A 27,271-nucleotide genomic window follows, 5' to 3' on the forward strand; every position below is an offset into this window, starting at 1 on the left:
GGTGATTAACTGTATTCATTATTTTCAAAAGTATTGTTACCCATTCCAAACAATGAATATTCATGATTCATTTATTTTTTTCCATAGGCTATTTTCCATGCATTTTAATATTAAAGAAAGTCAGTATATTAATTCATTGCCATTATCACTGTGTATTCTCATTGTTTTTGCAAATTACAGACTGTAATGTTTAAAAAAAGTCATGGCAATAGAACCAACAAAGACAAGGAGTTTGATTACTCATACAATGAAGCTTGATACATTTACAGAGAATTTTTATGTGCTAAGGCTGCTTGCAGTTGCTGGAATTTATACTCAGTAGCTGAAGTGAGATCTTTCAGCCTTATATCCTATAATCTGCTCTGGCCACTGCTCAGTTCCAGACACCAGACTGCTTGAAAGCCAGACTGCTTGTTTATGTGATAAATAATAACATTGGTGTGGGGCGATGATTCTTTTCTTTTTTTTAATCCTTTCTGAACAGGTTAAGTACATAGTGGGCTACAGTAAAATTGTAGTGGTGATAAACTTTGTCAAGTACCTGGCTTTTTTTGCCTTTCTAAGTGCCATTCTTTGATTCAGAAGGGTCCCTCCCCTAAATTCCATGGTTAGCCTTTGTTATAATTTTATTTTCATTTTCATCTATTGTTTTTTTCATAGTCTGCTGTCATGAATCTTGTTTAAAACACCAAAACCAACAAAACAACAAAAATCCCAAACAAAATCCCTGAGTTTCAAAAAGAATTCCCAAATCCCAGGGACTTTGAATCATAGTGGCTGTAGAGTTTGGGAAAATACTGTGTTTCAAATGTTGTGTGAGGATATAAAGCATATATATGTGCTTGACCCTCTTGGACCAAACAGATTTTCCAAAATTGGTCAAGATTGAGAGATGCTTGAGTTAAATGATCAAGACTTCCAATGTCAGTCTTCTGTTCCTAAATTTAAGTTTTGAAAAACTTCAGCTTGGGTGGGATGTCTAGTTGTCCATATGGAACAGTTATTTTCAATATGTTGCCCTCAGGAACTGTTTTAACCAGCCTACATTTTGCAGTGTTGTCACTTAAATTAGGAGCACGAATCAAAAAGTTTCTTAGATTTCTGAGTACTGGATACAAGTGTTCTTGGATACATTATATTCCTACACATGGAAACTTAAAGAAGAGGTTGTCCCTATAGTGTAAGATACTGTGTTTTATTTAAAAAACCTCTGCTGCTTGAAACTATTGTTTTTGGAAGGGAGGAGAAAATACCATCCATTAGACTTCATCAGACACTTAGAGTATCAAGATATAAAATAAAATGCTCAAAGCTGTTGTGACATTTTTCTAAGACTGGTTTTAATTCACAATTTCTGAACATTCCTTCAACAACAACAATAATAATACTTCAAGATTTATACTACTTCTAATCATTTTATCACTACATCAAGTATCTGAAAAAAATTTTGCACTCCATTCCTTTCAAAAGTATTAAATCCAAATGTGAAAGCAGGTTCTCAACATATGCAAATTATTACGCTTGTTAAAATTACTGCCTTCTCTAAAAGAACTATGAAAAAAACCCCAACTAACAGTGGTGGCTGTCAGATTTCCATTTTTTATATTTTTGACATTCATGTACAATCTCAGCTTGCTTTGCTTTCAGTTACCTGGAGGTAGGACCTCCCTAATCTTGGATTCATGTTGCTACCGGCTAAATTTCAAGTGCTGTATTTCACTTGCTGTCACAAGCAAAGGAAAAGGGTTTTCCTAACATGAGAGCAAGAATTGAAAAACTCAGTCTTGCTGTTCTTTATGCCAATATTATCAAGGTTTGCCATGCTTCTGGTGTACTTCTGTAGAGGTGTATTCTGGTAGCTGAAAGGAAAAGGAGCTCCTTATTCTTTGTACTTTATTGCCATCCACCGCATTTGGGTAAGTAAAAGCTTGGACTTGATTTTCAGTTTAAAAAGGAAAACAAAAGAAAAATAAGTGCAGCTATAATATACATGTTTATATCCAATTTAACCTATCCTGTGTGATGTAATCTTAGTTGTAATGCTAACCAAGGAAGAATAATTATTTAAAACTTATTTTTTGTGTGTGTTGTACATCACCATTAATAATATGTAAAATGCAAGCCTCTTTCCCTCTTTTTAAAAAAACTGTGACCTCCTTTTTAGAGGCTGGATAGCAACAAGTGAGAGAAAATAAACTAACAGCTTGCTTTCTTCACTGTCAGCCTCTAGGTTGTGAAGTCTACCACAACTTTCCCAACTGCTTGTCTTTGGTCTCATGCATTTCCTTCCTGTAATAGGCTACAGTGGTTATTTTGGTCACCCACCTAAGGGACCGAGTAGGTCCTTGCTGTGTGACAGGGTTGTTGGCAGTGCCAGAGGTCACAGACATGTACAGCACAGCTCTGCAGTGGACTCCTCTGGATTCATCAGCTGTTGTCCTCTTGTCAAGGTCTGCCTCTACCGACCCCTGTGGTGTCTTCTCAGACCTCTTATTTTTTCTAACGAGAAGAGTCTTTCTCCTTCGCACATAGGCGTTAGGGCAGACTCTCCTGTTTCTTTGTTGTCCACTTATGACTCCAGGATCCAGCTGAGCTGTGTTTAAAAACCATTTCATTGTGATGGAAGAATGGACAATGGAGAGGTGAACCTGTGTGATAAGCTTTAATCTAGAATTTTCTTGCATTGAAATGTCTGCTAACTTAGAAAATTGGAGAACATAAAGGGACAGACTTTTAAATTCTGTATGCAATGTGACTTTTATGTCTGCTGCAAATATGACTTGTTGCTGAAATTCTGTCATATATCTAAATTAAAAGGTTAAATTAAACCTTTGTTTCAGGAATGGACCTTAGAAAGCAATGTGGTTTCAGTCTCCTAGAACATTTAAATTGAACTGCTCTTACTTGAAAAATTGGCAAGTAATGGTGATATACAACACACACAAAAAATAAATACTTTAAAAAATTTCAGGTTATTTTCCCAAATTGCTGTGTATTTTGCGTCACTTCAGTCAATATCTCCTTTTCCAGATTTTCATTCATTTCAATATTACTGAAATTACTTACTGCAGGAAAGACGTCACTTGGAATCCAGTTGTCATACAAAGGCAGGATAAAAAGTTCTCTAAGTGAATGGGCAAAAAAAGAATTTATGGGCTATGGTCTGTATTTGACAGAAATCAACCTGGGATACAAGTCACAATCTTCGAATGAGGCTTGAAGTGAGAACTTGTGATAGAAAGTTGAAAGAAAGAATTGCCTTCTGTTGTGAAGAGGTTACACATGCTGAGTACAGCATACAGAAATAAGAAAGTGGTTTAGCTTCACCAAGCTCATAATGATGGGAAAGTTTGTAAGTTAAATGTTCTGCGAGGTTTTGTCTGTTTCACATTTAACCAGCCTGAAGATTTCAGTTCATTTCATTATTAATATAAATGTGTATTTTTGTTAGACCAGCAAGTATTGTTGCAAGAAATAGCATGCATTGAGATGCAGGGTCTTTCCCTTTAAATACAGCAAAAGCACATTAAAAAAAATGGTTGTTATTTTAGTCTAACTATGTTAGTAGTTGGATAGCTTAGGGGAAATGGCTTCTGTGATCTAGAGATGTGTTAGCTGGAGATGGAGGTAACTGCCTTTGACTCACTGGGACAGAAATAGAAATAGCACTCAGTAGGGTCAGCAGGGAGATTTGACATGGAAGTCCATTTTTTCTGTAGAATCACTGTGAAGACTTTTGTCAACAGCAAAAATAGCCCGCTGAAAACCCTAGCAGCAAACAAAAGAAGGCCACCATAGCCTTCCATTCTATGGTAGAATATGGGTGGGTAAATCATTCAACAGTTACATTTTCTAGGAAGGATAAGCATGGTGTAAAATAAAATTTCCAAGATCCACTTACTGTGTATTTCATATAAATTTAGTGAATTGAATATTTTCCTTCACAAAAGGGGACTTACTAGTTGCAAATTATTTTTGAAAGCTGTTTTGTTTATCTGCCATAACTTGTTCCATGGAAAACTGTATCAAACAGTCCGAGGATGTAGATTAATACACACTGCTGAACTGACTGATGATGATCCTGCATGTGAGCCTAAAAAAATCTTTTCCTATGTCCATTCACTCTTCTTTGTATTATATCACATGCATATACTTCTGGAATAGATGGTACAAGAATTTCTTAATAAAGTATCTAGAGAGAGCAATCCAATTTCCCAACAATCTTGCAGAATTTGATATCAACTGAAAATAATTTGATCATCCATTACATTTGAATTTATGGTGCCAGAATCACTGTTCTATATTTGTGGTTAAAAAGATAAATCCTTAGCCAACTGCTAGTATGTTCAGCTCTTACTACAATAGAAAGTGATGTCAAATACAAACAATATATGCCTTCAGGATATCATAACTTTATGTTGGCTACTGTTTGTTTTTCAAATTATGCTTTTTGCTTTATTAATAACATATCAAAATTATTGTGGTCCTTTGATTTCAGGAAATGACATGGAGTGTAAAACAGGTGTGAGCAAAAGTCAGAAAATAACTCAATCCAGGTTGAAATAAAGTTCACAGAAGTACTTGCATAAAAGCAAATTTCAGTTTTTTAAAAGTGTTTTTTAGATGTTTTATGTTGGCTTAATTATTTCAATATCAAAATATCAAAATATATTAATTACTATATATTGCCATATAAAAATAACTTTAAATTCAAATAATTACAAAATTTTTAAATGCAAGCATGTCATTACCAAAAAGTAATGACAAGCACAGAAGAGTTAAGTTTCTAGGTTATATTTCATATTTTTTAACAAGTGACTTATATGATGAGAGCAATGCAGTAAATCCCAGATTGTCTTAGGGGCTATTACTTTAGAAGATGTTGGACTTGCAGGCTATGTATAGTAGCAAACAGGAGCTAGAGTTTAGTTGTTGGCATTATTTACTAAGATGCTTTGGCTTATACAATTAACAATTTCTCAAACAGTATTTAGGGACAACTTAGGACCTACTGTAGGTCACTGGCAATTTCTGATAACCAGTGTAGATAAGGCTTCTCTGTTCCGAAATAGAAGGGATTTTTGCATGCATGCCAAAGCACTTGCTCTCAGTGGCACAGAACAGACTTGACACATTTAGTCTGCCAGAGTTCATGTAACTGCAGAGTTCTCAACTGAAGTGCTTCCAGAATCACTTGTGAGGTTTAGATGAGGCTGAAAATTGCCATGAATGTAGAATTTCACCATATCGTGTTAAACAAAAATTGAAATTATAATTGCTTGAGTTATTTCTTTTTTCTGTCATTATCATAAAGCAGAGAATTTCAAAGAACTTCACATGGTTTCAAAAACCTAAGTTTAATTGCTGGTATTCTGCAGCAGGTGGGACATTATGAGAGTTTATTTTCTATTTTTAAGAATTGTTTTGCAAGTCCGAGTATCGTAAACACTGCTCACATTTATAGAGGATGGTTTATTCCATGTCAAATGAATCTGAAAGTTGGTATGAAGAAAGAATAAGGAACAGTACATTAGAGCCCTGGAAGGGAGAAAAAAAAGAAAATATTAATTGAAACAGAATTGCCTGAGGACCTTGCTTTGTGGCTTTTCTTCTTCTGTGCCCAGAAAGTTTTAATAATTATAAAGTAAGTGTTCGTTTTGTCCTTATCATTACTGCAGACAAAGTGCTATTTGAGATGAAGCTTTAAAGGTAAGGACAGTGGAGACTTCCTAGCATCTGACGTATCGTAGTCAGGCTGCTTCTTTTCATGCCAGGTTTGGATTTGGACTATTGGATAGATTTTTCTACCCCATAATATTTGACTGACTGAAATGTCAATTAAATCACAGTAGATTTTTTCCATAAAGGAATATTACCTAAGCTCTGTAACTTCTAATAATTTTTTCAACTATGTCTTCCGGGAAGTGAAAGTTGAAAACTGTCGATATGTCATAATTCCATAATTCTTCTGGAATAAACTAATATTCAAATAAAAATAAGCAGTAAAGTTGCAAGAAGAATATATAAACCATATGACTATAAATTAAAAAACCCAACATTATTTTTGCACCTCTTGCTGTTCCCTGGCAAGATTGCAGAGTTAAAACCATCATCAATTGCAGTTCACAATTCACAGAGTGGGATTCAGTGGTGTTGGGATTTAACCCAGTGACAAAATTCATTGATTTCACTTGGTTAATCCACTCAGTAAAGAATTTTTAAAACAAAATGGCTTTGGTTTGTGTTTTTTTGGGGTTGTTCTCTTTGCTCCCCCACCCTCAAAACCCCTGATTCAATAGTCTATATTTAGCACAAACTAGCTTCTTAAGTGTAGAGACAGAGGTGCTTAAAATAAAGAACATCTTAAACTGCTAAATATTTGTTTGTGCTGAATTGGATTGAATGTGAGCTCCAAACAGTAATTAAAGTTGTTTAGTGAATTAATGATTTCTTGTGAAGGGGAGTAAGTTAATCATTGAGGAATTCAGCTCTAGTCTATTCCAGAGTGCCAAAATGAGGGGAAAAAAATTTCAGAACAATTACTAGCAGAATTCTTTTGTAGTGAAATGTTTGGAAGCCATCCACGAACTGCTTTAAATTTCTCACTTCTATGAACTCTTTTAACTCAGTAAAAAAAAAAAGACGTACCTCTAATAAAAATTGGAAAACAATGTTTGCATAAATATGGGAAACTTGAATGTCAAGTTCTAGACAATATAATTAGTCTCTAAATTGAGACTAAGGTATACACAGCTAATGTACTTATGTTCTGCTTATGAGGCCTGATTGAGTTTTTAAAAATCGTGACAACTTATGCTAGAAGTCACAGAAAGAAGCTACATTAAAGATATTTTCCTTTTCTTCCTCTCCATACTTTGGAAAATCTTTTTTGTTTGTCCTTCTGTGTTCACACAAACCAAGCACAAATCAATGCATAGATGCGAGTGAGATATTATGAATAAACATTTCAGCTTTAATCTTTAACTTTAGATATGCTAGGTCTGAATTCTATCCAGTTTCATTCAGGAAAGAAAAAAAAAAAGGAAGTGCTTAAAAATGTTTTAGCAGAGGAGAGGAACAACTTAGGTTTTTTCTTTAACTTAACTTTAGGCTGCCTTAAAAATAACTTTTTAGTAGTAAGAAATAGAAGAATAAAGAAATAAACCAGCACTATAAAGAAAGCTATTTTCTAGCTTTATTTGTTATGATTGATTTTGATGCCTAAGCTTTTTTAACTGTGTTCATACCTCTAAAGGTATAACTTAAATGTGTTTCTCTTGTGTTGCCAGAATTTTTACACGATTAGCACCTTGTGCACAGTAGAAATCTCAGGGTCTGAGATGGCAAATAAAGAGTTTAGCCACTGAAGGCATTTGATACCACAGCAGAAGCAGTCTGAATGAGTGCCCTGATGAACAATTCACAGAATGAAGATTGAGATGCAAAGGCCCACTGCTTCAGGGCTTCACCAATATCAGAATGTTTCATCATATGCCATGCATTGCATGGCGTATGAAAAGACAAAGCTAAAACACTAATCTCACAAATATGTCTCTACTTAAAATCAGTAATTTGAGTAATTCAGTTGAGCTTTTGGAAACTAAAATGTTCTTAAAGCCAAGCATGAAAACTGTGGAATAGGAAAACAGACTCTGATAATCTGAAAGAATTAATAAATATGATACACTAGGTGTTAGATTGGAATTATTTAATTGTTTCATATGTTTTTACTGCATAAAGCTTGAGCAATCAGTGTTGTTTTCTGAAAGTTCCTCATTATCTTGAAATTCTAGAAGCAAAACAATGTGATACCATAAATCAAGATGCAATAAATGGTTTGTCCTTTTTGTTTGCCATTTATAAATGTCTGGTTTGCATTTGCCGTGCTGTGAGAATCACAAATGATACCTCAGGGCACAAAAGGAATTAATGGAATTAAAACTTGCTTCTGTTGTGGAATCTTGCTATCATATTTCTTGTGTCAGTTCTGTTACTGCTTAGTGCTGTGTGATTTTCCTCAGCAGGTGGAAGAGACTCTTGCCCTACAAGTGACACTGTTAATACGCAGATGAAGTTTTAGGTAGAATATTAGTGTAAGGAAGGTTTAGAAATTCAGATGATCAGCCATGCCAGCTTTGAAATTGTCACAATTAAAGGAAGCAACATTATTTTTTGAAATTAGAATTAGAATTTAGATATAATTTTCCTGCTGTTGAGAAAGTTAGACAAGTAGAAGAAACACTTTAGTTAATACAACTAAAGTCTGATCTAAACTACACAGCTCTTGTTTATGGACAAGTGGAGCTTAGCTGTTCAGTGCAATAGAGTGGGTCCATCTGATTCTTGTGGATTGTCAGAATTTATTATCAGAGCAAAATCTTAGTTTTCAAATCTCAGAATTAGATCTTGGCTACTATGATAAAGGACACAATATAAAGATCTAAATTAATCATGGACACTATGTCTCTGTAGAACAGAGAAAAAGGAGAAGAATGAGGTTTATGACTGCTGACGTTTCATGCAGGAAGGGAATGACTTGAAAGTTGAAGTCCTGGGCTAGAGGTGTCCTTATGTATCTTAAAAAGTCATCAGAAATTCTTCAGGAAGAGACACCACAAGTCAAAATTGTGTAGAATGATTTGATTCAGAAATGGGCCCAGAATCTCCTGGTGTTTTCATCTTGTAGCTGCTATTTATTGTCTTCTGGTGGTATCTCCCCAGCTTCTGCAAGTGAAAATATGTGGTTTATCTTACTTCCATGTAAAACAGAGCATTTGGATTCTAGCACATTGATTCCCATGTTTAGCTCCTGTCAGCTCTATGTTCTGCTTGGGATTGTGGGAAGTACTGTGCTTCAGCACATGGACTTCCATCAAGTACTTGACAATGCTCTTCTTGGTCACTCATCAGCTGTCATCAGAATCAGTGGGTGCAACTCGCTGTTTGTACTGCAGTCAGAATTTCTTCTGCTAAGCTTTCTACTATTCTGAAATTGTAATCCCTCTGGACAGATTATGAAGTGTAAGTCTAATTCATCTGCTGGAGAGTTGTCTCTTGAATTTACAATTTGTAGTGGACAGCTGCATTTTTGAAGTTCAGTGAAGATGTGTCACATTGGCTCATCTTAATCTCAGTTTGAGATTAATTTGATTTGAGGTCCTGTGTCTTTCAGAAGGAAGAAAAAACCCATCATCATTGTCTACAGCACTGAAGCTGGGAATGTGGAAGTAACTCCTTGTAAAGTGGCTGTTTAATGCCTATAATAATTTCAAAATTAATCCTAATTTTACAATTAAATAGCATCATGTAGGAATTTTGAGCCTAAGATTTAGGATTTAAAGAAAATAATTTATTTTCAGTCTAGATTATGAGAATGGTCAGTGATATCCAGAATTTGAAGGTTGCTTGTTAAATATGACAGAAAAAAATTGAACTACTTAACTTCAAAGAATTTTAAGACTCTATAGTTTATTACGTGTGAAATGAAATGTCTGATTTTGGAAATCTAAAAAGAATACTTTTTTTCTGAAATACCAGCATCTGTGTGATCTTGACTATACTACTTGTGGAAATTTGTAAGATAAATATGTCAAGCATTACCAACAGGATTGGTTTTGATGACTTGATTAAATTAAGACAGTCTTGTCACTTAGATGTTGTCAGGTTTAACAGTGAAGTTGATGGGAGTATCTGAACTATATCTAGAAATTTTTCTGGATCCATAGAATTCAATGGCATTCCTGAAATAAGTCTAACAAGAGTTCAGAATTTCATTTTAGAGTTAGAATTAAATAAATTTAGATAAACCCTGTAATCACATTGTGCTTTCTTCACTTCATATGGAGTTCAAGTATTGTCAGTCATGTTTTAATTTCTGACTTACTTGTATGACATATGTGTATCTACAAGTACCTCCCACAGGTATTTTTTGTTTCTTTGACTCATGTCCCTTTGTTTCTTGTCCCAGTTAACCATAGTCTTTTCACCAGGGATATCCATTGGCATGTTTTCCTTTGTGAAATTTCTTGCGAATTTATAACAATATGCTTCCCAAAGGTTTTACACAAAATATTTTTCTCCTTTAAAATGTTCAGGGACATTAGTTGTAATGAGAGTGTGAAGCATTGCATCCTGTAAGATGTGTCAAATTCAAAATCCGTACTGGCAGTACTGGTCTTTTAACAGGCTACTTGTATTTAATGGAAAAAGCAACAGAGAATGGCACAAATTAAAACTGGAACTTTTATAAAATATTACTTTGTGACAGATGGAGATGAAAACAATGTGTACAATTCAAAGCCCAAATAAATAAATAAGAGAAAGTAACCTGTGAAGAAATGCTTAATCAGTCTGTGTTACTGAAAGCTCTTCTACAGTTCTAAATTATTTTTTTTTCTTTTGTGTACTTTTTCATATCACATCTGGATGTTTAGAACTTTATATTTTGTGCTATGAATCACCTTTTGATAGGTTTAAAAATTGCATGTTATATGTTAGATATGTCATAATCAGATGATACATCTTAGTTGCATCTGTTTTTTTTAAACGCAGATGAAAATAGAAAAATGGAGTTTGAACCTCTACCAGTTTTTAAGTAAATTAGTTTATTAATCTGGAAAATATTTTTGTGTTTCATGAATCAAAACTCAAATTATGGGATAATGCTGTAAAATTTCAGAAATGGTATAAATTTCTGCCTTGTCAGCACTCAGTAAAACGTGGTAGACATTATTAAAACTTCTCTTAATTATTAAAAAAAAAAAACCCTCACAATTTCACTGAGATGTTGAGGGAACCTAAATTATACTCTAATTCTGTGCAGGAGTGTTCCCCAAATGCTTCTTTTTGCATTATGTTGTTGTTTCGTATTTTTAATTTGTTTTTGCATTGCTTCTTTGTATGGTGTTCTCATTTGCCTTGATACTTTATTAATTTTCTTCTGTGTTTGCTTTTCATTCTTCAAAGCAAACAGCATGGAATTTAGTAAACAAACAGGAGAAAAATGAATACTCTGAACATTTGTCTTGAATTATTGGAAAGCATGCAATTATATTGTTATTTATTTGCTTATTAAGAAGTGAACAGAGAAGAGCCACATGTCCTCATATTTCTGATCAGCCCCAGGTTGTGCACGAACTCTACAGGTTATATGCAGCAGGAAATTATTCACAGCTTCTGTGGCCAGTCTGTTCTTCTTTCACCCTATTCCAGTACCTTATTTTTTGTCTCTGTAGGTTCATATCATGGCAACAGTTTCTCCCAACAGCTTGAATATATGTGTGGCAGATACGGTTGTGTTAAACAATGTGATCCTTACCTGTGGCTATTTGGATCAGATAGAAGGTCTAACTTTCATTAGGATACTGAACCTTCAGCTTTCTGGGATCCTTGGGATCACTTGAAAATGATAAAGCTGAAATTTATGTTGTCAAGGTAGGAAATGTTATGTGATAACTTCCTGATATGTGATATCTGCTGAAAATGAAATATTTCTGAAATATTGTTCAAACCTTTCTTAGACTCTTCCAAAACAGAACAAAAACCTGCAAAATACAAAACAGCATCATCAAGTACTTAAGGGTTATGAGAAATAATTGCCATGACTAAATTGTGCCATTACGTTAAGGTTACTGTCTTTTTCCAGAATACTTTACTAATTAATATAATAACAGGCCACAAGCCAAACAGAAAAGTTAGGATTGATTTCTGTCCTACTCCAAATATATTTCACTAATGCAAATTTTTCCTTATATAAATATTCAAAGTGCATATGAATAGCTGCTTGTACACATATATGTAGATCTATCTATATATATACACACCACAATTGCTGTACAGCCATTTAGTAATTAACACTCATTTGTAAATGAAGATTTTAGAGTTAATTCTGTACATGCTGTACAATGGTACAACAGTGCTCACTTTCTAATGCATCTGAACTGGCCTTGGTTGCAGTCATACCCAGATGTCAAAGAGGATTTGATTCCTTCTTAAGGATGTGTCTGAGCTAGGTGGGATGAATCACTCTTGGGATGCTAATGATTTCCTCTGAACTAGGGGAACCTTCTTTGAGAGGGAAGCCAAGGCTGGATGTCTACCTGTTAGGTGTTGAATCACAGTGATAAATTCTATCATAAAAGCCCTGCATCAGTTGTTTTGCCATCGTTGTGCTGACTATCTTCTGATTAAAGACTGATTGTACGTTTGTCTGTTTTGATCATGTAGTATAAAAATATCAGTCCATCTTCCAAGGAGGAAGCGTGACTTGTTTGTTAAGCGGGAGAGGCAGCAGTGTCACAGAAATTACTGAAATCATCGGAAGGGAACCTGCTGGTGAGGAGTAAAACAGCTGAGATGGCAGTTGGGTGTTTTGTTTGTCTGACTGAAAGAAAAGAGTGGAAGCTCATGGGAATGACAGACCACTGTCAGCAGTGACTTGCTCTGAAAGAGAAGAAGGGACATTTTCTATCTTACTTGTCAGGATTTCCTTGACTAGAAAGAACATGTCATCAAAGAAAATGCTTAAAACTTTAAACATTTCTCTGTTAGTGTTTTAGTTAATGATGATATTCTGTGGTAGAGAGATTTTGTGATAGAAAAGGATAATTTTTCTCATTCAAACTGTCAATTTGAGAACCTTTCCTTGTAGCTATGAGGGATGAGGAGAATTTGATACAATCTCTAATATTTTAAAATATTTTTGTAATAGTAAAGATATTTGTTTTTCTTAGAGATTTTTGCTAGTTATTTTCATTACTTGATATGGATAAAAGGTGTGTCAAATATAAGAGAATCATTTAGTGATGTAGATAGCAGTTGTTCCTTGAAAAAAATCTCAAAGTTCCATAATTTAGCAGTTTGCTTAACTTGTTTAAGTTAACCACCTTCTTTAAGTCTTAACTGAGCATAACTTTTAATATTTCTATTTACTGAAGTTATTCTAAAAATCTGAAAATACTTAAAACACTTTATTTATCTTACACTAGGCTTTTTAATCTGCAGTAAATCAAGTATTCTTCTGACTCTGATGTAGATTATGATTAAAATCTACCCTCCTTGCTGTAAATACAGTAACAAAACTGTTGTTGATTATATTATGTTTGCATTTATTCCTTCTGGGAGCCACACTTACTGTACTACCTATCAAGTAATGCATGTGGTTGTATTTTCATCTGAGTTAATATAAATTCATTCCAAACAACTTGTTTTTCCTTTCAACTTTAATGGGCTAGTTATCTATGCTTTACAGCCATAGTCAAGATAATTATTTTGAGTCCCTGCCACAAAGAGAAAAAACCCAGTGCACTGAGGTGACCGTGCTTATCCTTGTGTATAAAGGGAGAGCCTGGGCTTTTCTGACTTTTTTGCTGACAGTGTGATGTTTAACAATGTTTCAGTGTGGCACTGTTATAAGGAAAGGTTTCCTCCACGTCTTTCTTACTGATGTGCCCGTTCAGACAAGAAACAATTTAGCATTCATTTTCTTTCACCTTTAAGCACTGTGTAGGAAATTGCAGAACGTTTTATTGGGCAGATCCATCCATTGTGGTAAACCCATTAACTGTGATACAACAGAACAAGAATTCCAATCCAGAGAGAATGAAGGAAGATAGCAAAACACTGGGGCTGGATTAAAAGTTTGAGGGTGTGTGTCTACTGACTACTCTGGGCTTCCGTGCAGTAGGAGGAGAGAGATCATCCTCTGTGGCACTCGAGTTTTGGATGGACTTGACTGTGCTGCAGAAGTTCCTGTCTCTTCACCAACTGTAAAGGGAGCAGAAGGCAACATTCCTGTATCCCATATGGCTGTGCACCCACTAGGTTTTTTTTGTGTAACCCTTGCAAGCAGAATTCACAGCAAAGCATAATTTTAGTGACCTTCAATCCAGTCTGTTTCCAAAATATATCTGCTATTCCTTTTCCATAAATAATACATCCATGGCTTGGGACTCCTACGTCAGGATAGCACTAATCATCAGTTGCTTCATTGTAAGAGGTAGTAGTGCTATTACATCAGTGGCAAAAGAGACGTGGTGCAAATCTACCTCACAGCAGCCAAATTAATTACGATGATGAGCATTACTGTGTTCCTGAGGATCAATAGTCTACTGGAATAATCTGTATTCTTAACAGCAAAGTATTCTTTGAAATCCATTCAAAAAGCCCAAAGGAAAAAAGTGACAATTTGAATAACCTGCTTCAACATCCATGCTACACACTCAGTATAATTAGTCAGTTGTGGTCATCCTGCTTTAGTAATGAAATCTGAAATACCACAAAAAACAGTGATCTGCACTCAACTGGTTAGTCATCCACAGAGTTTTGTCCTTGTTAACTTATCTGTATACTGTGCTTATTATAGATGTGTTTTAACCTGATTTTGCTGTTTGCTGTTTGCTTTAATTGCTTCAAAGGCATTAATGTAAAATCAATAAGAAATAGTGTAAAATAAACCTTAAAAATAATAATAAAAAAATTTTCTCTTTCTCTTAGCAAGCACCTTTCTGAATGAGGGATTTCCTGCTCACAAGAATAAATCAGGTGCTTTCTGACTCTGTAGATCCAGAAGAACTCATTAGTTGTGCAACTAATCTGTGACAGAAGCATGTTAACCTTGGGCACTAGACCAGAGCTATCTTGAAGGAAAATGCAACATATGGGAAGGCAGAAGAAAGTGTGTGCCGTGGGAGGTTCTTTTTATGAAATATGGAGTCTCTGTGAAAGCTGCCCAGAAAATTAGGAAAATGGAATTGATCCAAACACAAATAGATTAATAGACACACTTCAACTAGCAACAGAGTTGACAGACAAATTAGTATGTAGTTGCTACAATGAAAGATTCAGCACCCAATTTCCATCTTGCATATTGTAACTGGCATATAGTTGTTTGAAGAATTGCTTCATGAAATTAAATTGGACTGTACAGATCTTGTATCTAGTTTAAATTCATTTAGATGGCCATGTGGTTCCAAGTGAAAGGTCATTGCATGCTGTATTTTCTGCTTAACCCTGAAAAGTGACGCCTCTTGCATGCTGTATTCCTTTATTTGTACATCTGTTCCCTAGGTATTTCTCTGATATCCCACATATTCTGTAGCTATCTACCTGTTATTTTTTTGTTTAAAATAGATTTAAATTACATTCAGTCTGAAGTAATAAACCAATATAATTTATAATAGAATATCACAAATCAAATGCACAAATTGGTACTTGTTAGCAAAAATGTTCATGTATCAGGAACTTCTGTAGTGAAATAGAATGCAGAGGGATGAGTGCAAAGATACAAGGCATTATTTTCTCCATCTACCTGTGCCTGTGTTTCCTCAGAAATCTCTTGTGGAGCAAGCCTGGCTGGGACAGATTTCTTCACAGCAGTTGGTATGGTGCTATATTTTAGATTTATGACCAAAATGGTACTGATAGCACACTGATGTTTTGGCTATTGCTGAACAGCATCAAGGCCTTCTTTCTTATTCATGCTATAGTGTTGAGCTCAGCAAGCGAAAGATGAAAAAAAGGGGTTTAGTCCATCTTAGGACAAGCTGTCAATCTGTCTGTGAGAAGTGGTTAATGATCAGCTTTGCATGACTTGTTTTGTTTTGTTCCTCTCTTCTTGATCTTCTCTTTCACTTATTAAACAGTTTTTATCTTGATCCCCAAGTTGTCTTGGTTTTACTCTTCCTTTCCTCTTCCTTCGTCCCACTGTGGATAGAAGAGAGCAAGGCTGCGTGGTTGTTTAGCTGCTTTCTGGGCTTAGCACACAACAGTTTGCTAATCTAATAATTCACTTGCCTTTCTCCCATCCCACATGCTATTAAGGCCTAGGAACTGTATGGTTCAAAAGTGCTAAATGATCTGTATGATATTCATTACAAGTTGGGAAAGTGTGTGTCTTATTTCTTACTCAGATAATGTGTTATATATAACTCAGTTTTGCTGTTTAGCCAGAAGTCTCAGATTTAGAAAAGGCCTGTCGCTTTTCAAAGCAACATTAGAAAATATGCCATTATTAGAAGATTTTATACCTGGAAACTATTAGAATTGGTAGGTTTTGCTTGCTGGAATATGCAATGGATCTTGGGATGTTCAGAGTGTGGAAAACAGATTACTGACAAAATGGGGGAAGAAGGTCCCCAAATGGTAGAGGACCTTTCTGTACATTTCCTGCAACACTACAGTACAGTGTGCTGTGTCATCTTATATTTATAAGAAAATAAAACCCCATAAGCACTTTCAACCTCAGATTTTGAAAGCAACTGTTTTCCATCACTAACAAGTTCACAAAATTTGCATAAATGCTTGCAGCCTTATCTCACTTTCTGCTGTTCATGTCGTAGTTTGTGAGTGGGGAGTAGACCTGTATAGAAGCTCTGTAGATGAAACTTCAGTATTTAATGCTTCTGCTTATTTCATACAGTAGCATTGGTGGGAAGGTGCTTAGCCCTTTTTGGGTCCACCTGCCACCAAATCAACCTATAGGTATGTGGCTGATTCTGCAATCTTTATGTTACTTGATTCAAAGCTTTGCCTGAAAACTTTAGCTTTACTGTAAATAGTTATGATTCAAATTTCACCACATCAGGAGCTCTGTCCAGGTTTCATTACTTTCATTTATTAGAAATTAAGAATTTGGACATCAATGTAGCTTACTTTCACCATTTACTTACTTACTTGTAATAAAGAAACCATGTGAAACCATGAGACCATTAGAGCCCTGAACTGTTGAACATCCAATTAGAGAGATAAGTTTTAGTATTCTAGGAAGATTTGGAGGAATTTATTTTAATGAGAAACATAAAGCTTCTGAAGTGTGGTAGGGACAAAACATTTTCTTGGTCTAAATCTAATTAACAATTGTGTAGATTTAATTCGTTCATTTTCTTCTTTCTTTCTTCCTTTTTTCCTTGACTAGATCCTTTCTCCATATCAGTAATATTTTGTGAATGCTTATTTTTAAGACTGTGGCAACTATATTGAGATTCACCCATGTGAAATTGGTTTCATGTCTTGTAGTTAAAAGGCTTATAAAGACCCGTGGACCTTGAAGAGCTGTCATAGTTTTAATAGTTTTAACTGCCCAATTCAGAATATGTTGTTATGATAGAGCAGCAAGAAGAAGTTCTCTTTTAATTGCTTTGTGGAAACATGAAGAGCATTTTGCCCTACTTTTTGAATTCCACTGCTCTAAATAATTTTACATTGTAAATTTATCCACCATTCCATGTTGTAATGGAACAGAACTATTTTAAATAGATGTGTGAACACATAAGCAAATTGAATACTCTATTTGTTCTTGCTAAACTGTCAGAGGTAAACATTTCACTTCTTAGTAAAGAAATCTCTTTTGGCTGCTGTAGAGGACTTATTTAGCCACTTGTTTTAGTTTTTTTTTTTACCAAAAATATAATGTCAGTGTATGCAATGGAGTATTTTGAATGAAAAATCCCATGAAAAAAATGTAACAACTATTAACTGAATTATGTTCATTGGGTCAAAAGCATGTTTTGAACATTTTGTGCCAAAATTGCTTGACACTGAAAATAGATGAAATTCCCACCTAAAGAAGTAAAAAAAACCCATTGATTTTTGAAAATTTGGTACTTTTTTCCTACAATTTTGGAGCAAAATTCTACACTTGAGAACTTGCACAATTCATTTTAAATAGACATACATGTTTTTTGTCCTATATGCACCCATTCTAAAGGTTTGATTTATTTTATTGCAAAGTTTTGTATTGTGAGTTATTTAATATGTATTTAATATGTATTATGATTTATTAGTATTTTTCCAGCACTGCTTTTACTATGACACCAGTTAAAATAATTAATTAAAAGTTTTTCCTTTGATAGAAAAGTGGAGTACTTTGCATTGTTGCTGTTGCTGTGACAGTGGGAAGAGCACTGTTTCCTGTCATGCAAATAAGCCCTTCAAACACCTTTCATTTTTCTCTGGAGTCTTTAAGCCCATTCCTATTAATAGAAGTGCCTTATTTATTCTCTCACTGTGTAAACACAGTCGTACATTCATCTTAGTGAGGGAGCTAAGTGCATGTTTTGATTCATTATGACTCCTATCCAACTGTCATCTGAATGTGTTTGAAATTACTGAGAGTCCATAGGATTAACAGGTTCATTAGTATTACCAATTTTACTGTTTTTTAAAGTATCTGTTGTGTGTAGGAACTTTAAGGTCAGTCATTTGTTCAGGAGAAGAATTCAGAAACCAACAGACCCTTGCTTAAATCTGTTGAAGATATTCTAAAATGTGTCTAGCAGAGCTTACAGCTATGCATCTACTGTTTTTTAGCTTGTACAGTTGACATGTATTGAGTTTTCAGTTAATTTCCTTTGTGAAGCAGAGGAAGGGTCTCTACAGCACTTCCTTTTACTGCTTTTTTTAATACATATTCTGCTGTTATGTCTTTATTCTTCCATTTAATTAATATTTGGCTGTTATGCAATAGCACACCCATTTACTGATAGATTGGGTTTGTTTGTGTTGTTTTAGAGCTTAGGAGTAGAATCATGGAACAAAAGAATGGTTTAGGTTAAAAATTATCTTTAAAGACCATCTAATTCCAGGCTCCCTACCATGGACACGTTCTCTTAGACCAGGTTCCTCAAAGGCCCCATCCATTAATTTGGTTTCATGATATAAATGTGGTGAATAAAATTTTAAAATTTTGCAATTTAAATTTGATACTCAGAAAGATGATTTCGTCCTCCTGTGCCTTTTATTACCTGCCCTAGCCTTTACTTTCATCTCTTTTCTGTTACCCATACTTTTCATCTTCACAAGCCCTTAATTTATATTTTTTTCTCACTTCCTTTCTTTCTCCTTCCTTCCTTCACATTGCAATTTTTATTATTTTGATATTTTAGGGATTTGTATTTCATACATTCTTTATTTTTTTCTTTTTTCTGCATATTATCCCTAGCCTTCACCTAATTGGAAAAACTATTTCATTATCAAATTTAAAAAATTAGGTGAAGGAAAAAATATTTTTTCCCTTTTTCTGTTAACATAGTAAGTCCATTCCTTCTCTTTGCCTTCATGTTTTGTTTTGGTGTTTTTTTGGTTTTTTTTGGTTTTTTTTGTGTGTGTGTGTAAATGAAGGGTTCCTCCTTCAGCCACATTCTAAGATATCTGCAATCAGGCTTCCCTGTATTTTGCTCTTTAACATGCATTTTTAGTGTTAAAAATTGATTTCTCTGTTATTTCTTTATACCTTTTCTTCTGTCTCAGACATTTTGTTGTAGCAAATGACTCTCATTCCTCATCCAGTTTCTCCCTTCCTGAATTATCAACTTTATGCTTCTTTCTTGGTTGCATTCCTCCTCTTGTTTTTTTCCTAATGCTTTTTCATTTAGTCTCTTCATATCTATCTAGCCCCTCTTTACTCTCTGCCCATCCACCCATTCTGTTTCAGTGTACCAATCTAACAAAAATGCTGTTATTGACAATTATATTCTTCTAACTACATCAGTTCTCTCTTTAAATCCTTTTGTGTTCTGTCTTTTACCTTCAGAGTTAAGTTTCTTCTCTGTCCCTTCCAAACCTTGCTGTAGTTTCTGCTCTGTGAACCTCTGCATCATGCTCCAAATATCTCCTAATTATATGGTGCTTCACTCTTGTTTTAGCTTCACTAGCCTAAGGTTTGGTCTCCATCAATTCTGTCTTTCATAACAATTCCCCATTTCCTCTCCACTATGGGATTTCCTGTTTTCTGAGCACTTAAATTCAACCTCAGAAAAGCAGGTCTCCTTCAATCCCACTGAATCACAGAACACCATCTAACTTGTCTTCCCAGTAAGAAATGCATACTTTCTTTACTGAAGCTATATGCTCGCCTGTGAAAGGTGCTCTGAGAGCTGATTGTAAAGGGCCATGTAAATGCAGTGTTGTATAAAGGGTGATGAATATTACTATGAATTAATATTATTTCAGACAAATTTAGAAGTCCTTCTAAGATACCTATGCTTTGTGCTTTTCATCTCACTGTTTTTGATTCTCACCTTGTAATGTACTTTCTGCTTCACTAAAAGTATGATAATGAGGCATGCATAATTGAAATGGAAACCTCTTCAGAACCCCTTCTGATTGAATCTGTTGAGAATCATAATCATGCACTCCTGAAGTTACAGAAAACTAGTGTATTGATGTGCTCCGAGTTCCTTACCCAGCTGACATGCTGTCCTTTGAATTAATCTACTTTCAAAAAAAGTATCAGGGGTACACTAATGGGCTGTAAAAGAAACCGATAATCTTGTGTAGGCATGATGAAAGAGTTTTATAGATAAAGTAATTAAATGACAATGGAATGACATAAGTAGCTACTGGATGCATCTTGTGTAGAGAAATCTTTTCCAAAGGAGCAGAAAATCCACATAAATAAGGAATCTTCATTTTTAATACACCCGAAATTTTCTCTAAAGATGGATTTTTCCTTATTGTAAATAGTTATTTACTTTGATTGCATTTTGAAGCAATTAATTTCTGACTTTTGGGACAGTGTTTCATGACTCTAAATTTTTTAATTCTAATCACAAAAAAAAATTCTGACAATTTTTGTTCAGGAGGATTTTTTAAAAGAGATGATTTCTTTCTCTGTATTATGGATAATACCAAGTTCTATAATATATGCCTTTTTTTTGTCTGAATAATTTTATATGTAGATAGTAGGAACTAGAAATATGTTTAAAATATTAATAAGAAGGCCAGGACCTAAAAAGAAATGGAAACACTAAGATTCTCTGAGAAAAAGTAAGCATTTTCTAATCCTTATTTGTGCGGATAAAACTTCAAATTTTATTATGAACTCTTGAAAACCAAAGTCTCTCATTGGATCTAACATAAGACCTTATTGCTCTCTACAACTACCTGAAAAGAGGTTGTAGCCAGGTTAGGAGTAGTCTCTTCTCCTAGGTAACAAGTGACAGGACAAGGGAAAATGACCTCAAGTTGTTCTGGGGGAGGTTTAGACTGGATATTAGGAAGAATTTATTTACAGAAAGGGCTGTCAGGCATTGGAACAGGGTGCCCAGGGAACTGGGTGAATCACCATCTCTGAAGGTATTCAAAATCCATGTACATGTGGCACCTGGGGACATGGTTTTGTGCTGGATTGGGCAGTGCTGGGTTTATGCTTGGACTCAATGACTTAGGGGTCTTCCAACCTAAACAATTATATGATTATATCATTCTAATTCTTACAAATTTGTGTGCTGTGTATTTCTACTGAAATTAAGGCATGTCCATGTCCTACGAAAATGTCTAAAGAAAGAGTTCTGATGTAAAACTCAATTTACTAATTAGTTCCCTGTGTTCCTGGATGTTATAATACATTATCTCCATTTCTAAGGAAGTGGTTTTAGCATGAGGGAAATAATTTTCTCACTTTCACTCTTAGAAAGAATGGCATTTTTTACAGCTGAAATTTTCCAACAGAAAAAAAAAAAACAAGGGAGAGCCAAAAGACCCACTACATTTTCTGTCTGCAGTATTCTCTGTGTTAAAATGAGTGCAAGTGCTCTGCATTATAATTGTATTCTGGGTTAACTTGGATTTAATACAGATCCTTCTTTTATAGGCAGACTTTTAAGCTAAGGACTGCAGCTTTGGACATCATCCAATTCTTGCAGTTAATTAGGGCTGTAGACAGTGTGCTAAATTTTGAATCTCAGTTGTATCTGGAGTGCTGCTTCCCCTGTATCTGAAAGAGGTTTGGCTATTAGCAGAAGTCTGTTGACTGAGATTTTGTCCAGGAAGTCTGAAATTATATTCGTGATCTGAAGGATTAATTTAAAGAAATGGAGGTCTCTTCAGCATAGCACTGTATACTGTCTTTTTTTTTTACAGGAAAGTATTTTTCTTTTATTTCCTGTCGTTATAGGCAGGTACCTTGGTATCTTTTCCATGTAAGGCCAGTCTTAAGACTGTCAGCTTTCCAGAAGCTGCAGTTTTTCTGCTGTTCATTTGCTCTTTTGTCATGTTAATAATTGTTTTCTGGAGATTTAATTTTAAAGGTTGTAATCTCTATGACCTGGGGTAGTTATAAATAATAATAGAAAAAAACATGTCATGCATCTTTTCAGTTCTGTTAGCAGTCTTAAGGATAACTTTTACACCACCAGTTATAGGAGCTGTCTTACCCTTCTGACTTCTCACACACTCTATTAATTTCCAAGTCAAACCATGGTGTATTCTTAGCTGTCACTCAGTCTTTGAGCTTCCTTCAGTCTTCATGTAACTTATGGTTTGATAAGTCATGCCCCAGTCCTACATTTGTTCAATTATGTTTTTAAATTGATGTTAAATGTGATTCTTTTTTGATCCAATCATTTTTATGTAAATGGCATAATACTGTGTAATATCTAGTATAATATTAAGGCATTTTTAATCTTTGTAATAAAGTTTTATATAAAGGAATATTAATTATGGAGAAAAAAAAAGATTCAGAAGTAGAAAATGTAAATTCAGGTGTGGAAAATCATAAATACTCTTAGAATATTGCCAGTGTGCCTTCTTAAGTACCCCTGATACAGAAAATGTAGAGTTTAAGTTCAAAAGAGCATATATTTTAAAATAACTGTGAGAAACAGGTAAAATACTTGACTATTCCCCTATCACTGCAAAGTTCTACTTGCTAAATGTTAAACATTGTAGAGTTTTGGTATTCTCAATGCTCAGTACTCAATAGACTTAATTGGTGGCTCCCAATTACCTATACCAGAAAATTACTGTTTTTCCAGTAGAGGCAAAGGTTTGTTGGATTCCTTTCCAGCCTTGCAGATTTTCACCCACAGTGACTGCAGGACTGGTCTTAATTTATATTGCTCTTTACTGTGTATTTAATAGTAGTTGTATTTCAGTTTTGATTATCTAAGGTTATGAAAGAGACAATTTTTTAAGGAGAGATACTATAAGCCATGTTGTCAATTAAAAAAACAACCTAAAAGGGCAGCAGATGACTATGAAGCAAATTAAAATTCCCATTTCCCTCTCAAGTATCCTACAATGCTGAGACTACTCTATTTTTCAATTCCAGATTCTGATTAATTAATTAAAATTAGAAGGAAGAAGGAGAATGGGAGCCATAATCACAGCAGAGAAGCAAAACTTAGGAAGATTAGTTGCAAGGCAAATGTGTCAAATTAAAGCAGTACATTTTGAGTGAAAGGACAAGCCGTGGGAAGTGAACAGACATATCTGATGGAGAATACTGGAAAAGCCAAAGGCTGAAATGTGAGCATTCAAATACTGAACAGTCTTATTTAGGATATAAGTGTATAGGTGAAGGCTAAAATTAGCATAACATTATTATTATTGACAACAAAGAAAGATGGCATATTTCTTTTATACTGTTGTGAGGTTTTATAGATCTCGCTTCAGGAAACCTTATGTTAGTAGAGTGAAATGAGGAAGAAGGTTGGTAACTCTTGCCTTGGAAAAGAAAGTGCTTTGTATAAAGTGAAAACATAAAACTATGTTCATTATGTTTCTGCCCTGCTGTAATACATTTCATAAACTAAGGGCTTCCAATCTGTGTCTGTCTCCCTTATGATAGCAAGAAACAAATGTGTGAGAAATGGATATATATAAAAACTGTTAGGACATAGTGGCCAAGACAGAGGAATAAATATCATGCCTCTAATTTTGGTTGTACAAATCTTTTAGGGATTTTTCTGTACTAGGAAAACCAGAGCCATACATTTTGTGACAAATTCTCAAGTTTTACTGCAAGTTTTGTCACAAGGATTTTTTCAACCTTTAATTGAGCCGCTGGATTCCAAAAGTAGACTGTAAGAGACTACAGCCCTCCGTACTGTAGGACCTTGTCTTTTTGCCAACATGAGCCTTTATCATGTTGGTCTGGAAGATGTGTGTGATCAGATAAAAAGGATATCGCTGCACTCTAGGACTTAGTGTGGGAAGACCTGAGGGTAATGCTTATTTCCGTACCATCCATCTTTAATCTTAGGAATGGTGAATAAAATAAATCAAAATAATGTGCTGGAAACCTGCACATTATGGTTGAGCTCAGACGGATAAAAAGGGTTAGTCTGGTAAGTAACTGCTTTTCAGGAATGAATCCCAACTTTGTACCTATGCAGTGTTTTATTTATGGGGTTTTTACTTGTTTGTTTGATTTGTTGAGTTTTGGTTTGTGGATTTCTTGTTTGATTGGTTCAGTCTAGTTTGTTTTATTTTGCTTTTTATAGGTTTTTGTTTTATTTTGCTTTTTATTGGTTTTTGGTTTTGTTTTTTTTTAACTTAATGGGTTAGAAAGGAATTGTCTTTGGACTTTGGACAATTTGGACTTTGCATTTCTTTTGTGTATGGAAAGAATTGTATCTATTGAAATAGTCGATGTTGTGTAGGCATGTGGGATATAGAGAAGAATGAAAATAATAATTGGCCTTTGGGGTGCAGAAATAAAGAAGAAAATGAAAAAGTTTTGAGTTTTTTATCAGTTGATTATGCCAATGAAGTAAATGACAGCTATCCTGAGGTAAAAGATATTTTTTACTCTTAGAAAAGACTACTGCCAATGCCTAGTTACTGATTCTTTTCATGTACTCTGATAGAGAAAATGGCAAACTAAATATCATATTACAAGATAATAAGGTTTCCTTTGAATCAATAGATTTATTGAAGCCATTGGGGTTAAAGTTTTCTGAAGCAAAGCTTATAGAATCCTTTCTGAGCTATTTAAGCAGAAAATCATTCTATTGATATCTTGGTCCTTCCATGTTCCTCTGGGGTCTCATGCTTTGTTCCACTTTATATACTTAATGCTGCTGTCATTGTCTGCATTTCCCCCTTAGTTCATTCCTTTTGATGTGCCTCTTATGTCTTTAGGAGAAGAGAAGTCTCTTCTTATGTACTAAGTTTTCACCTAAAATCTCCTTGAAAACTCACAGCTTTGGGGCTTATACTAAGCTCCTGAGGTGACTGGACTGAGCAAAAGAACCTTGAGTGTGTAAGCTAGAAAATGCTTGGAGGACAATGCATGCCATTCTCCAGCAGCTGCCCAGCTGAAAAGAGTTCACAAACCTAAAAATTTTCATAAAGCAGCAGCCTTGGAAGAAATTCAGGTTGCATGGCAGAAGCCAAGTAAAGATATAGCACTGTAACAAGAATTGGAGGAAAATGAATCCCAGGATTAACAAGCTGCAGAATTTATGCTTAGTGAACTGTTAAAAACCAGTGAAGGAGGAAAATAAGAGCTATCAACAGCTGCAGAGTATGAGAAGCATAAGAAAATGAAAGGTGCAGGCAAATAGAATGACTTAAACAATTACATTTTGGAGTGGAAAAGGTTGGAAACATTATTTTTCAGTTTTTAATTAGACACTGATTTGAAAATTGAAATAAAGCAATCAAGAAAAGCTGTGACAATCTGGTGTCTTCTGAAAAGTCAGTTAAAATTTCTGTGGCTAGTGTGCAAATTTGAGATATTCTTTCCTAAAATGGTAGGAGAAAGACACCAAAAATATTACCTAGGTGGCTAGTTTTATCATAATCCACGTCTACACCAGCATGACAAGTGGGGCAAGGAAAGAAACACTTACTTGTGAAAAGGGGGAATTATGTCATAGTCCACCCCAAGTTCACTTGGAGTAAAGTAAAAATTACAGAAAACAAAAAAAATCCTTTTCAAAAAGTGAAGTGACAATGAACTGAGTTAGTAAATTGTGACCCACTTCAGTAGGTTTTATAATACTTCAGTGGGTTTTATAAATGTCATCAAGAACTGCTTTCATACTTGTATTATAAACAATTATAAATAGGTCTGAAATCGATGCAGTCTGATACGCTCTTGCTGTACATTAATGTTTGGAGCAAGTGATTGTGAACATGCTGGCGAATACATTGTATTTTGGTTCTATTTTTTGTGTTCGGGTAGTTTAATCAACAAAAAGAGGTATTTTTTTCTGGGAAAATTTAGTATGAATGTGCTGTATTGATGAAAGCATTTGAACTCAGTATATATTAATTAGTTTGAGTCTTATTTCTATATTCAACCACATGGTCTTTAAAAATTTGAAAGTTGTAAAACAATGCACTAGTCATCACTTTCTACCTAAGTTAATTTTTATGTTGTAAAACAAATGGAAGTTTGGAAGTGGTATTGGCAATACTTAGCTTGTTTTTTCTACTGTTGTCTTGCCACAATATCAGCCAAGATTTCTGAACAGAAAGATGTTCATATATGCTGGACAGTGAATATCATAAATCATAAAATAAGCTGAGTTGGAAGGGTCTGTGCTGGTTTTGCATTGGAGCCACCCACAGAAGTGACTTTTTCTGCGAGGAGCTGCTGCTGAGAACTTCCTCTGTGCCTAGCAAAACCAATTGCTGACTAGCTTTGAGAATAGACATGTTAATGAGACAATTAAAACTAGGTCCGCCTCTGTGAGAGTCACATTTTAAAATGAACAAACCCTGGGAATGCTGTATTTTCTTTCAGGCCAGGGAGGAGGTGACAGGGTTGGCCTAGATCCCCATCTCGGCTAGGCCAGCCCGGGCGGGCTCTGCTGTGGGACTGGGCCCCTTTCCAGGGAACCCACCAGCCCCATCCCAGCCGGGCCGAGCCCCTGCGGCTGCCAGGCAGAGAGAGGGCAGGCGGCAGGGCCCTGGTCGAGGCAGGGCCGGGTTGTGGCTGCTAACACCTTGCTGCCAGGTCCCCCTGCAGCATGGCCGCCACGCAATACCATGTGGCTGAGGCCAGAGGCGGCCCTGCAGCCTGCACGGAGCGGCCCTTCGGCTGGAATTGAACGCAGCAAAAACCAAAGAGCAGCCATGTGGCTGATCCTGACACAGCCCCCAGTACAGCCTGAAATACATCACTGTAAATGCTCCAGCCACAGCTCAGCAGAGATCACGATGACCCACAGGCCTGGGTGAGATTTAACTTTCCGGTTGAAACTTGCAAAGCATTGATCCTCTCTCCAGTGAAAGGAAAGGACAGAGTGAAGACATGTAGAGAAACAACACGGAAACACCAAGGTGAGTAAAGAAAAGAGTCAAGTCCCAGATGGAAGGAGAAAGAGGAGCTGCCTTAGGTTTGGGCTGAAATCCTCTTGTAAGGCTATGGAAATGAATGTAATTGACACATTAGACAATTTTTCCCTGTAACTCACTGAAAAGTATGGGGACATGAAGATTCAAATTGTAGATATGAGCAAAGGCATCTATGCTAAATCAAGCAGATGTTGAAGTAGCTGTGATCCCATGGGAAGTTTGAACAGACAGAGAGAATGATGAA

General features: G+C 35.2%; 1 protein-coding gene and 1 long non-coding RNA gene across 7 annotated transcripts in view; one reads left to right on the forward strand and one right to left on the reverse strand.

The window, feature by feature from the left end:
• Window positions 1-27,271, forward strand: part of SNTG1 (syntrophin gamma 1) — a 315,524-nt gene that overhangs the window by 76,524 nt on the left and 211,729 nt on the right. The window lies entirely within an intron of this gene.
• LOC135279021 (uncharacterized) lies at window positions 1,370-26,557 on the reverse strand. Of its 2 annotated transcripts, none has more exons than XR_010346382.1 (6): window positions 26,448-26,557; window positions 15,308-15,702; window positions 11,318-11,543; window positions 5,013-5,538; window positions 3,960-4,155; window positions 1,370-1,859 (listed from the first exon to the last, which is right to left on the reverse strand). It is a non-coding gene; the product is annotated as an uncharacterized LOC135279021 (long non-coding RNA). The 2 variants fall into 2 exon arrangements; XR_010346381.1 differs by having other exon boundaries at window positions 1,370-1,933.

The sequence above is a fragment of the Passer domesticus genome, chromosome 1 (genome assembly GCF_036417665.1).
Source record: "Passer domesticus isolate bPasDom1 chromosome 1, bPasDom1.hap1, whole genome shotgun sequence".
Classification (NCBI taxonomy): Eukaryota; Metazoa; Chordata; class Aves; order Passeriformes; family Passeridae; genus Passer; species Passer domesticus.